This window comes from Dysidea avara, chromosome 1, assembly GCF_963678975.1.
Source record: "Dysidea avara chromosome 1, odDysAvar1.4, whole genome shotgun sequence".
NCBI lineage: Eukaryota > Metazoa > Porifera > Demospongiae > Dictyoceratida > Dysideidae > Dysidea > Dysidea avara.
In genome coordinates this window covers 4,070,072-4,083,019 of record NC_089272.1, presented here as the reverse complement: position 1 = coordinate 4,083,019, position 12,948 = coordinate 4,070,072, and the positions used below count along the sequence as shown (strand labels likewise).

The following is a 12,948-nucleotide window of genomic DNA, read 5'->3' as shown; positions in this document are numbered from 1 at the left end:
AACTGTGGAGTGGATTGCCTTGATGGACCAACAACTTAATTCAGAATAAAGATTTTTCCATTTGGATCACGGAACTATGAATGCGTAAAAATCACATTTTCTTTCTTCCTGTAAGGTTTGGTATGCTGGCTTCTTTGCCAGCACAACATAATATTATTCCCTTTTGTCTTGACCTCAAGACTTATTACAACATCAGTGATATTTAATACACTGCAAACCACAGCAGTGACAGTTTACCACTTAAAATTGTTCTACTGCACCTGTGAAGTAACAAAGACAAATTGGACTGTTTTCTAAATTGCCTTGACTGGGTATTCAAACTTTGCAAATGAGATAAGTATTCTCATTAACTCACTCTAATACAGTAGTCAGGGTAGTACTGAAACACTCTAATAAAACAATCAACCATTGGCATTTTGAGCATAATAGCTACTGTCTTTTAAAGCATACTTTGGCTCAATTTAAGTCTACATATTTCCATAATATATACAATGCAGTAAAGCACAATGATGGATTTGTATGTGCATAGCTTAAAGGGCTCTATTATGGATTTAAACCCATAAACAGCTGAATACAAACCCACAAATGGCAGGATATCTGTAGTAAAATTGCAAGGTATTTCAAACCTACTGTTGATACATACTATGTAGTGATTCACACTTAATTCAGGTTGTTATTTTAATTGGATGTACCCAAACACATGACAAAAGTTTTGTTCTTATTAGCTACTAGCAGTCGGGAAATATTAAAACATTCCAACAACTCAGTCAACCCATGATTATAATTTTAAATACTGTATTATTCACGTATATTTCAAGTTTCCCAAGTTTCCATTGCTATGGGATTCAAACACATACATACTGTAGCAAATCTTACCATACAATGTTTTTAAAGCAGAGTTGTGGAGTAGCTTAAACGGGGAAGTGTTAATCACACAGTTTTGGTGGTAGTATAAGCTGTATTCTGATGTATAAAATAGAACATCTGAGGAAGAAACTGAGCAGAAGCTGTTCAGTATTTCAGTTTCCACATCATCAGTCTGTTTAATCAGCAGTGTTGAAACCAGCCATCCCTTTGCTTTAGGAGAAATATTATTCACACTCCATCTACTAGTCCGCCTTACAAATCCTGTATAGTTATCTCGTCACAGCCAGGTGTATCTCTATAGTAGTTTTTTGACTTTACCCAGTGTTTCTGCCCACTGTGACAAAACACCACGTCTTCATTGGTCAACACCTCCAGTTTGAATTTTATTTGCTTTCTACCAGGTACTGTCTGTTCCAACACAAAACATAGATGGAATAGTATGTGACCGGGCCTGCGAAAATAGGGCATGCGGGCACATAAAAATTGCATACTTTTAAAAACTTTGTTATGTCATAACTTTGTATTCCATGACACTGTAGCTATGAAATTTCAGCACTTATTTAACCATTTAGTTGGCTGTACAATTATTAAATAATAGTCACAGAATGGAAATATTCTTTCCCATTACTGAGATATGAGATGTTATGTGACGGGGTGTATTTTGTGCACACATGCCCTATTTTCACAGGCCCTGTCACATGTTATGCTGTGTCAGCAAACTGAGGTTCTATTTCCTTACAAACTAGATTTGGCTGTCCTTTCACCAACCAACTTCCTCCTGGGATGAGGCATTACATCAACACTCACTTCAATCCCTACAAGTACAGGATACGTAGACAGACACTACAGCACTAAAATAAGATTGAACAATCAAGTAAAGGATCTAACAATCTTAAACATTCAAAAAGGAATACCAAACCTCTCCATGACTTGCTAGAAGGCATATCTAGGCATTAATTCATAAAATGAACAAAGAGAGTAAACAGCCTAGCTATGCTTAAGATAAAATTCCTCTTTGCTCTATTAACTGCCTTATCACCCTCCACTCTGCCTGCCTAAAAACCCTTTTTGCCCCAGCTGAGTTGGAACCTAGCTTTCTGTCATGACCGCATTCTTGGTTTCAATTCAGGGTGACTTTACTTCCCAACATAATTAATAGACACTTTAGCAGCTTGTACTATTATTGTATTTCCTGCCAATCATCTTTATTACATAGGTAATATAGATCCTCCAAACACTTCACTAAAGCATCCCTGTTAATAATAGGCAGTAAAAAATTGTTAACAAAAAAAATTCCTTCAAGCCCAACCAGATACCAGAATGTGCATGTGGAAGCCTGAGCCTCAGTTTAGCTCTGACTAACTGATGATCTGCTCAACAATTTGCCCCTCTCATAATATGAACATTTTTGTACATAGTACATCAGCCGATTCATCCGTACCATCACTAAATCCTAAAAAATTAATGCATACAGTACTCGGATTTTTTTCCTATCAGCTGATTTATTGCACAAAACTGCAACACTGTATCCCCTGCATCATTCCTGTTATTCAACCCATGTCTCCCCACTATAACCCTCCATGATTCTTTATCAGGACCAACCCAAGGATGAAGGTTTTAAGCAGCTCCAAAAATTATTACAGGGAACTAGTATCAATAGTATCTTGGAGGTTACACCTATACTTTGATTGTATTCCTGGAGGAGTAGAGCATACATACACACTACAATAGCATTAAGAAATGTCACTATTATGGTGGTCACTTCCACGTCCAATCCAATGTAGCTTAATCAGTTTGCTGAAAATTAGTAATCTCCTAACCTCACCAGCATGTATGTCTCCATTCGATTCTTCAGTATAGCCACACTATCAAGGACATACCAAACCATGTCACCTCTACTGCCACTCATACTCAAAATTCCTTTATTTCAGTCTTTAACTAACAGATACAATTTTCAGTCAACAGTCCTTTTACCCACCACGCTCACAGGCCTACTCTTACAAATAGGAAACTTTTTTTGAAATGGCATAGACTACATGTACATTTTGGTAGAGGATCAGTCGAGTCACTGCTGGTCTGGGGTCTTTCTGCACTCAGTTAAAGGTTGACTGAGAGCTGACTCCCAGTTAATAAGGCCTATAATATGTGTACACATATATACACACTGTATGATACACATGTGGTTCATCATGATGCTCTTTTCCACTTTTGTACCATAAGATTTTATTAAGTTAGAGAAATGCAATAGTTATCAAGTGGTCATCTTTTTAGTTTTAATTCCTAACAATTTCAATTGACAGGTAGTTGATGCACATTAAACTACAAAAAATACCCTGTGAAACCATAAAAGTTAATCCATTTCCAAGAATTGTGTGTGTGTAGTTACAGTTACTTATCACATTTCTTGGAAGTGTACTTAACTATGTGTGATACCCATATCAAGTACAGACACTATGGAAGGGGTTTTTCTGTTACAAAGTGGATAAACAAGGCTGAATTTTCTTGACGTTGTTTATCATTCTCATGATCCATGCCACCTGTTGTGATGTCTGCCTGAGGGCATGGAAGGGATATGTAGCTACTACTAGATTAGCTATAGTGTTAGGGTCCTAATGTCCTGATAGACTGATTATAAGAAGCTAGTATTACAGAGCAGAATATGTATGGTTAACTACCAGACTGACTTTCATGGTGCCTATATGCAATATTTTAATCTTAAACTGGCCTTCAGTGAAGTGAGTTTCACTTCCATATAGCTACATACTGCCAGATTGCAATTCCTTACATATAATGTAGAAAAAGAAAGCTAATTTGCAAATCAGATTGTCAAGTAATTTGGAAGATATAAGTCCAGTGATGCACTACTAAACAACATGCCATAATATAGCTAATTCACAAAATACAGTTTACTTACTCTAGCCAAATTTTTGTCATCCTTGGTACTGATAACCACTTCACCATAATAATAATGTTTTCAGGACACTGTAGCTTATTGTACATAATACTGTATGTGTGTTATTTAAGCAGAGACATTTTGATATCATTTAACACACTGCTAGTACATGTTGTGACAATGATATGTCAACCTGCACACCATACATGTAGTTATTATGAGTGCAGATACAATAATCAGTAAAAATTTTATGTGGTACATATGTAAGTGATAACCAGGTATAGCTGTGGCTAGCTATACATAATGATGAACAAAAATTCCTTAGTAATGTGGAAGATTTTGTTCTACATAAGTTAATCACATTTCTTGGAATCCATGTACAATTACTTGGAAGGGTGTATTTCTGTGGGTTACACATACACCCAGTAGAAGAGCTAGCATTTTATGCATGCACGCATGCATGCACGCACACACAAGCACACACACAAGCACACACACACGTATTTGCAAGCATAAAATTTTAACTAATAATATTTACTTCCCACTAAGTGTCCAGCAAGTATATTGATTTCATTATCCTTCATACTAAGGAGAACACAAAAATATTAATTTTGGTAAAGTTTAGTGAGAAACCTGAGTAAACAGCTGCAAGGGCTAGGCTGAGACAGCTAGTTTTCTTATTTCTTTTCAAATGCTACCATTAGCCTACCAATAACTGAATACAATGCAGTATGTAGCCAACTGGAAAATAATCTATGACAATTAAATTACTTTTTAACTTGCCAGACTTACTTCCACATTTTTTCCATTTATGGTACTGATACTGATAACTGCTCTGCTGTATCATTGTGTGTATACAATGTTTTCAGTACAATGTGACTTATGATACTTTGTATGTATTATGTGCTACTGTACTTTAGCTGAGAGATCATTAAAATATTGTGCAGCATGCATATACTGTTATGTATATGATGCTTACAGTTTGGATACAAATATTTTTGTCAAATTTCATGTGATGCTTGAGTGTGCAGCTGCTCAATGCTAAAATAGCAAGCCTCAGTAATGTGGGGGATATCATAATTCCTTGGAATTAGGGTTAACACTAGTATAGCTATATATACATGTATACAATTTTTGGGTGGCAGCGATGTACCCAGTAGTATGGTGACGACCTGTTTTGGGTCAAAGGAGAAGCAGCCCAAGTAGTGTGATAACAAGCATAATTACATGATTAGCTGACAATGAGTCAGAAATATGTGTTAAAATTGTTCTTTTCTATGTGATCATGACCAAATGGAACAGTCATAATATCCATTCTGATTGAACTGGTTCAGTAATTTTTAGCAGAGTAAGACTTCTTTTCCCTCATCACCATGCAATGCATGCTCACATGTATTCACACTTCAACAAACACAATTTCTAAACCACATAACCACCAAGTGGCAGGTGTACAACCCACTAGTGTCATTATTCTTGATATAATAATATTATACTATTATGAAGAACTCAAAACACTGAAGTTGGGTGAGATATGGTTGCAAGGCTGTAGCTGTTAGTTTCCTTATCTCATTACACCAATACTGAAGACAGTGCAGTATGTAGCTAACTGGAAAAATAAAAATTTCTTTAATTAGTCCGAACTATGTATGTACTCTTACAATTTTTTTGTCATCTGATAACTGCTCACTCATGTGTAAAATGTTTCCAGTATACACTATAACTTATGGTACTTATGTATGCATGCATACATATAAGTGTTACTTGAGCAGTGTTGCTTAAGTGTTGCTTGTAGAGTGGTTATTCCGTGCAGAGTGGTAGCTTCATGATGGGTGTGTGTCCGTATTCGAAAGCTTGCGGAAACGATTGAATGAATAAGCCATAGCACTAGTTTTCACCTTAGCCCAACGTTTTTCAACTCGTAGGATGGCGAGGATAACAAAACGCTCTCCGTCAGTGCGGTTTTCATGGCGGAATCCAAGTGGTGCATCCTAATCACGTGAGCATTATTCGATCCCACAATCAATTTCGGAATCTACGTATATAAGTATTTTCATCATCATTAATTTTGCATACCATATACATGTAGCATACAAGTGTGATGTTTTATTAGTACAGTTGGCTAGATAGTTTCACCAATCAGTAAAAGTTTCATGTGGTACATAAGTGCTATAGGAATAGCTATGGCTGCACAATGACGAGGGGGATTCTTTTCAATAATTACATTTCTTGGAATTAAAATAAATTATACATGTGCAGTATAATGGCAGCTATATACCCAGGTCAGTAGTAATAAATACTTTTAAAAGATGTAGTTTTTCGTTGTTTTGACTGCTTCTTGTTATTACTAGGGATGCAGCCATATATGTACATCTATGAGGCTTCTTCAATTGTAGTGAAACCTTGCTGTCTTTACCTGGCATACATTTAATAACTATACCACTGCTGTGAGGGATATATACACCCAAAGCCCGAGGGCTGCGGATGTATGTCAGCAAAATCCCAAGCAGCTGTGGTATAAGTGATATATATATCACTTGGGGCGCACTCACCTAAAAGGTGAAATAACTAACGAGAACTCATCCTGTCTGTTTTATACAGTAGCATCTGAAGATCGATAGTGGCTTTAATAGAGTGGGCTAGTAGCCATCAAAACACTGTCCATACGTTAAAACATCATTAATATGTTACTATATATGCTTCAACACGCAATGTTTATCATTTTTGTACTAAGTTAAGCCAACTAACTTCGCTATTGGAACAGTAAGTTATTATATCATGTTAAGTACTTAGGACTGTAAGTTACTAACCTATTTCAACGTTGCAGTAGTAGCTTTGCTGTTCCGTGGTCAAGTTCAAAGGCTGATATGCTGTGGGTAGAAATATGCATCCACGATCACCCTAACAATTATTTTGTGCTTTCATTATCCTTTACTAGCAAACAACTAGTATATCTTAGCAAATATACTCAGCTCAGCAACCACTACAAAAATGAGACCCACAATATAAAGCTTTATGTTGCTCAATATAACGAGTCAAAGCACATTGTTTCTTTAGTATCAAAATCATTGGCAAACCACTTTCCCATTGGGCAATATCTTGATACTGTCCGGGTAATATGTGAGTCAAACCCAAATGGCGCCTTTGAACGCCTATGCTAAAGTGGTATATGTCCCTATGTATCAAGGTATTTTTACACTTTTGTAGTCTATTTACACTTCTTTAGCATCTTCCAGGGCTCTGCATACCATCTTCATATTCCAGCTAACAGAATTTCTACACTTAAAAGAAATCGTGTAATTACTCAGATGGCTGAGGAAGATTGTACTCTTACTTGTGGATATCATCTAGTTGTGACTGCTGTTCCAGAGTAATTTACAGAGGCTTCACGATCAGCCAAGATCAGATTCTTAACAGATTCTTCACTGTCAGGTGGAAGGTTTATCTGAGGCTGGGTAGAAGTTCACTTGGGTTCTAAAGTTGGTTAGTGCATAAAAATTTCTTCATTATTTCTTCAGCATTTCACACCCTGTAGGTATACAAAATAGCATGTTCAGTATGAATGGTCAACGAATTTCACCAAATACAGCTGCAGTGTACCTTTTAAAAGGATGTTATGAAATTATTAGTGGGATGTTACAGTACCTGTGTAGCCACAAACTTTGTTTGTACAGTACATACAGTTAGTGTAGTCATAGTACTCCTTTAATTACGCACAAGAAAGAAGTCTTCTCAATGTCCAATCATATAACTACCTTGTGTTCATTGTGTATATAAAATCAGAGACTATAAAATTCTAGACAAGACATACAACATGTATTTTGAAGTCTCTTCGACTGGTATAGTAGCTGCAGTTGACTAACTTTTAGGGAGGCAAGTTCCTTGTGCAGTGAGAAATTTTAAGGTTTTTAGCTAGGTTCACGATGTGTGGATTTCTTTCAGTGAATCCACACATCTTATTTGGCTTTGGTTATGACATAGAAGACTTTGGTTATGATAAAAATAAAACCTTCAGTTGGTTATGATACAGAATGCTTTAGTTATAATTATAGAAGACTAGCTTTGGTTGAAAAGTCAGGCTTAATCCAACAAAGCAGTAAAGTGCATCTATGGTTTTCAAAGAGCAGTTCCTTAAGTATGCTACTTAAGGACTTACTGACATGGCTCCCTTGATTACCTTATTCTTCCTTGATTACCTTATTCTTCCTTGATTACCTTCTTGATCTATATACACCTTCCTTGATTACCTTCTGATGTCATCCTTTAAGATGCGAAGTTTTAGTTTGTATACCAATATGTCTAACATTTCCACACATATTTATATTAGTTTTATTCATCAGCTAGATTCTTGGTTGGTAATTGTGCATGTTTAGCACATATTATGAATCAGTATGAAGTGTTTTACCAGGAATGGCACTTTTATACATCAAAAAGTGAATGATTTTTGCTTAGCTCTTCTACTATAATGTTTATATGGTTTATTAAAGTGTGATTTGACTATTTTATTGCAGGGGAATACCTGCAAAAGTTACACTGTTTATCAATAGTTGTAAAAGTTCCACTGTTTATCAATAGCTGACATGGTTACAGACACAAAGTCTACTGAATGTTGTCAACACTTGACTGCTGAATACTGTAAACACTTGACTGTCAACCCTTGACATCACAGAGGCCCAGATTTCTGACACAAGGTAAAGTAAAAAACAACCTAGTACAATAAAAATGTTTCATTTTTTAAATTTTGTTTGCAATGAAAAGATGTCACTAGAGGTATAACACATCAGTGGCTTGATGTGCTTTGTAATGGTTAGAACATCCGTAATCAAGAACTAAGGGAATTGTTACATTGTTTATTAGTACATATATGGTGACATGTTTTGCCACAAATTATACAATTTATAGCCTTATACATCCAACACCATAGCAAAAGTATAAGGCATAAATATTTGAAATTTTGCAAGCTAGTAAGGAAATTTACAATGACAGATGCGTATAAGGGGGATCATTACTTGCAGCACATTGACTATATAGAAAAGTTAAAATTGCACTTCTAGCAATAATCTCCTAGCTTGTTTAATCACAATTTTTATTGCAATGGTTTCCATACTATGAAATATATAAATGATTATCACTGTATATAGCTATAGCCAGAGTGCAAAATTGATTTGAGGATATACAGTAGTAGTATTATATGTAGTCTATGCTTTATGATGAATACAGTAAAAGTCATGTGGTACTAGTGAAAGAGCCACACATGTACTTTGGACAATTCAGTAGTCATGTATTCATATAATACATTTTGGTTTTACATGTAATGATATGGTCACTTCTGTGAGAAGTGATCTATCTAGAAAGTCAACCAATGAAATGAGTCAGTGTACATGCTAAAGGTTGGTCATCACAAACTATATTTTTAAACTACATGTCCATAGCATACACAGTGTACATGAATATCAACTATACAGTGTGGTATTTGTCTATCACAGCAGGTTCAACCACAACTTTACAAGTAATATGTTTACATACTTTATAATGTGCGGCATGCTGGCTTGATAAACAACCACAAAATAAACTGTATAAGTTCTATAAAATTACCTTGTGGTTTCTATGATGTCAATAAAGTGTTCACAGCATTCAGTAGACTTTTTGTCTGCATGCAATCATATTGTCAACAATTGACAGAACAGTGACACGACAGGGGAGGGAAAGATGTACAAACTCCTGAGAAGTCCACTGCAGCAGTTGATCTACAATACCTCTCTTCATTATATACTGGTTACATCTTGCATGCAGGTGTTAAACATTATTATACAGTATACACATTCAACTTTGAAACAGGTCATACTGTGCCAGCATAGTCTTCATTAAGATGCTTTAGTGGAGCAAGTATAGCTGTTTTTGATGGATAAATGTTCATTAACACAACTCTGTGTCCTGCAAGATAAAAATGAAATCAAAAACCAAAATGACCTATCCAGGAGTCCGCTCCTGTAGTCTACTCCAGTAGACCAGTGTTCTGAGTTCATGTACTGTTTGTACTTTCCTATCAAGACAGTGATAATCTCTAAGTCTTAATACACATCTACATTATTACAATACTACTGTAGATGCATACTAAGGAGAACCATTACCTGAAGTGCATGGACTAAAACTACTTAGATAATAAAGTATAAAAGTACATTAGCAGTTGTTTGTAACAGTGCCAATAATTTGAAATTAGTGCTGTAATGAAGATTTTATATAGTCATAGATTTAGGTGTATGGTTTCAAAATAATTTAAATAGTTGCAATGTCAAAATATGTATTAGGTATTATATGATTGGGAATCACACTAAGACCAACCTTTGCATGGGTGAGAGTAAAACTCACCTACCATCATTACAGAAGATGTAAATGAATAGCCTGTGCAACCATTTCAAGTTGTTCGGCATTTAAAGGGTATACATTGGGCTGGGAAACAGGATCTCCAAGGACCTAACTTTCCCATGATTTTACTGATTTGTGTGTACCACGATGTTTAGTCATTCCTTACCTTGTATGATGTACCAGCTAGCTAGCCAGGGTATTAAAGAAACTTTTATTCTCTATCATTAGCCGGCAAGATAGGGTAGAGGGCTGTAGCCTACATGCAAATAATATTATACCTATCGTATAACTGGTAACCACAGAAATTATGTATGCTGGTCGATAGCTACAGCCACGCTGGGCAGCTGGCAAAGAATACTATAAACATTAAACATGCTTACTTGCTGGTAAAGTGGTCAAGGATGAAAATTTGGAGATGACTGCCAGATATAGCTACAGGATCTCAACGGTTTAGATACGTACCTCGTTCCGTGCACCTGACTCTAAAAAGCATGTGTAAAACAAATAATAAAATATATAACTAACCAGTAAAGGTAAGCATGCATGCATGGGCTTGGTAAGCAATTGTTTTGTATATTTAAAAAAACAACAAAAAATGCAATGGCTTGCAACTATCTTATAGTGTCATACATTGATCAGTTCTATTATAGCTATACTACTCCATGATCAGGGGCACTATATAATTTGCGTTGGGTGTGATCTAGTCACGAACAAAACGCACGCGTCATAATCTTTTCTATACGTTTGCCCTTCGTTCTTCGGCGATCATATATCCCCGGTAAGTATATCCCGGTCTCTCTAACTTTTCTTTGTATACGCCGCAAATCACTATCAATCAGAAATTATAAGCTTCTGTTTCGAAACTGGCGCTTATAGTTTTCAATTGATACAGTAAGCGCCATGTAGAGAAAATTGTGCAAATTACTACGACGTAATGTCGACTCAGCCACATTTTTATTATTCTTCAGTTGCATAGTGGAATAAGGTTTTGTTATCACTACAGTGCTTTAAAGTTGGTGACGGTGGTGTGATTAGAATCAGTTTCCTTTCGTCGTGCAACCAAATCTACAGTATACTTAGCTATTTAACTATGTATGGTGGGGTGTATGGTAACAGACCATGATTACTTTTAAAGTTACCCAGCAAATTTCACAGAATTTCTTGCTCTATGCAGCGCTTTCGTTGCTGCACTTGTCTTTCGTTCGCTCCATCGATAAGTTTTGCAATAATACAGAAATATTGCAAGCGGAAGAAGGAATGTTTTCAAATCCATTGATAGAATGCAACGTAGGATACTTTCAAACTCCGTGTTTCCAGCACAGAAGCAAAGCCTCTGGGAAGCTAAAATTGACAGTTTACTTTACCGATATTGGACAATACATTTCGTATAAAATCACCTCACCCGCCTCACAGTGTGAGTTCCGTATTACAGACGTTGTGTATTCCAAAGATGAAGACGGACCAGGTAACATAACTGTATTACTGGACAATGAAGTTGTTGGCGGATTTACTACGCATGACGATAGTGGAAATGGTAATCTGTGGAATGTATTTAACAGTTCTGGTCCAATAGGTAACGCAAGGACCATTTATCCCCGAGTACATTGGCTGAAAATCAAAATCTCTGAAATGGATAAAAAAGGTGTAGAGCTTGATAAAGTTGAAGTCTCATTTTATAATTGTCATGGCCAATGCCCAAAAGTGTCTGCAGCACACCCAGCAATTAGTGATAATGGTAGTGATGATGATGATGGTTGGTCAGATGAATTGATAATTGGAATAGCTTATGGACTAGTAATAATAGTACTTCTTGTAATAGCAACTATTCTCACATGTGTTGTATGTGTCATAAAAGTTAGAAGATAACTTGAAAATGTTTACATGTAGCAAGAGTCTTTTGTGAGTTTAATCAGTGTTGCATGTATGCTGCTATAATAGCTATACTGAAAGTTATAATGAGTGCTTCTCAAAAGCGTGGCTAGTTTGCTATCAAATGGCTACATAATTTACGTTCTATGACGTAATTCCTGCTATATAACCAACCTCTAATTAATTCGCACATACCATGCAACAGCAACAGCTAGCTTTGTCATATATCGAGGAGTTTGCCGCCATTCAAGCTTCAAGCATGACCATGCATCATACTGTGATCAGAAATTGTTGTGCCGTTTACGCGCGCCTCTTGAAAATTAATTATTATTATTGCCGGAATTCCATTTGCGCAAGTATTTACAGAGGTTTTCACCAGCGTTCGAATCTGCGTGACGCCGTGCGTGAGAGCGCATAGGTTATCATGATGGAAAAAAGGCTGAGTGTGCAATCACGCTTACTGCTACGCACTCACGCATGGCGTTATGCAGATTCAAACACTGGTGAAAACCTCAGTAATGCGGCTGTCACCAAACATTCCCACTCCCCCACGCGAGTAAGCTACGCTAGACTAGTCAACACTATATGAAATCAACGTTATGCCATGTACGTAATAATAAGGACGCGCAAAACCCATTTTCCGCATCAGTATTTTTGAGGGGGACTCGTGGTAAACACTCGATTTGTATAAAATCCCTTCCTGCTTTGGATAATTATAGATAAATCTAGCTATATGCAGTTAGCCACTGTAAAGCTATACGAGCGCTTGTTTCAGGATGCAGTGCAGCCATGCAGAGCAGCAGTGTGTTATCCTCTTGATTTTATATTTGGGTATATGTTGCGGAAAAATATGTAATTATATCTTGGAAATGGAGAACGGATTATTTTCAGTGAAATCTACATACAGTGATTGCACTTCAGATCAAAACCCGTGCGTCCAAGCGCGAAGCGCAGCT

The 12,948-nt window shown here is 36.4% G+C and overlaps 1 long non-coding RNA gene across 13 annotated transcripts; it reads right to left on the bottom strand.

The window, feature by feature from the left end:
- Positions 1-121: 121 nt before the first annotated feature.
- Positions 122-11,014, bottom strand: LOC136253674 (uncharacterized). Of its 13 annotated transcripts, none has more exons than XR_010700168.1 (7): positions 10,845-11,014; positions 10,504-10,605; positions 9,353-10,379; positions 7,092-7,286; positions 6,568-7,033; positions 5,419-5,792; positions 812-5,366 (listed from the first exon to the last, which is right to left on the bottom strand). It is a non-coding gene; the product is annotated as an uncharacterized lncRNA (long non-coding RNA). The 13 variants fall into 13 exon arrangements; XR_010700170.1 differs by having other exon boundaries at positions 9,353-9,800; positions 10,845-11,011; XR_010700172.1 differs by lacking the exon at positions 9,353-10,379 and having other exon boundaries at positions 10,845-11,007.
- Positions 11,015-12,948: the final 1,934 nt, after the last annotated feature.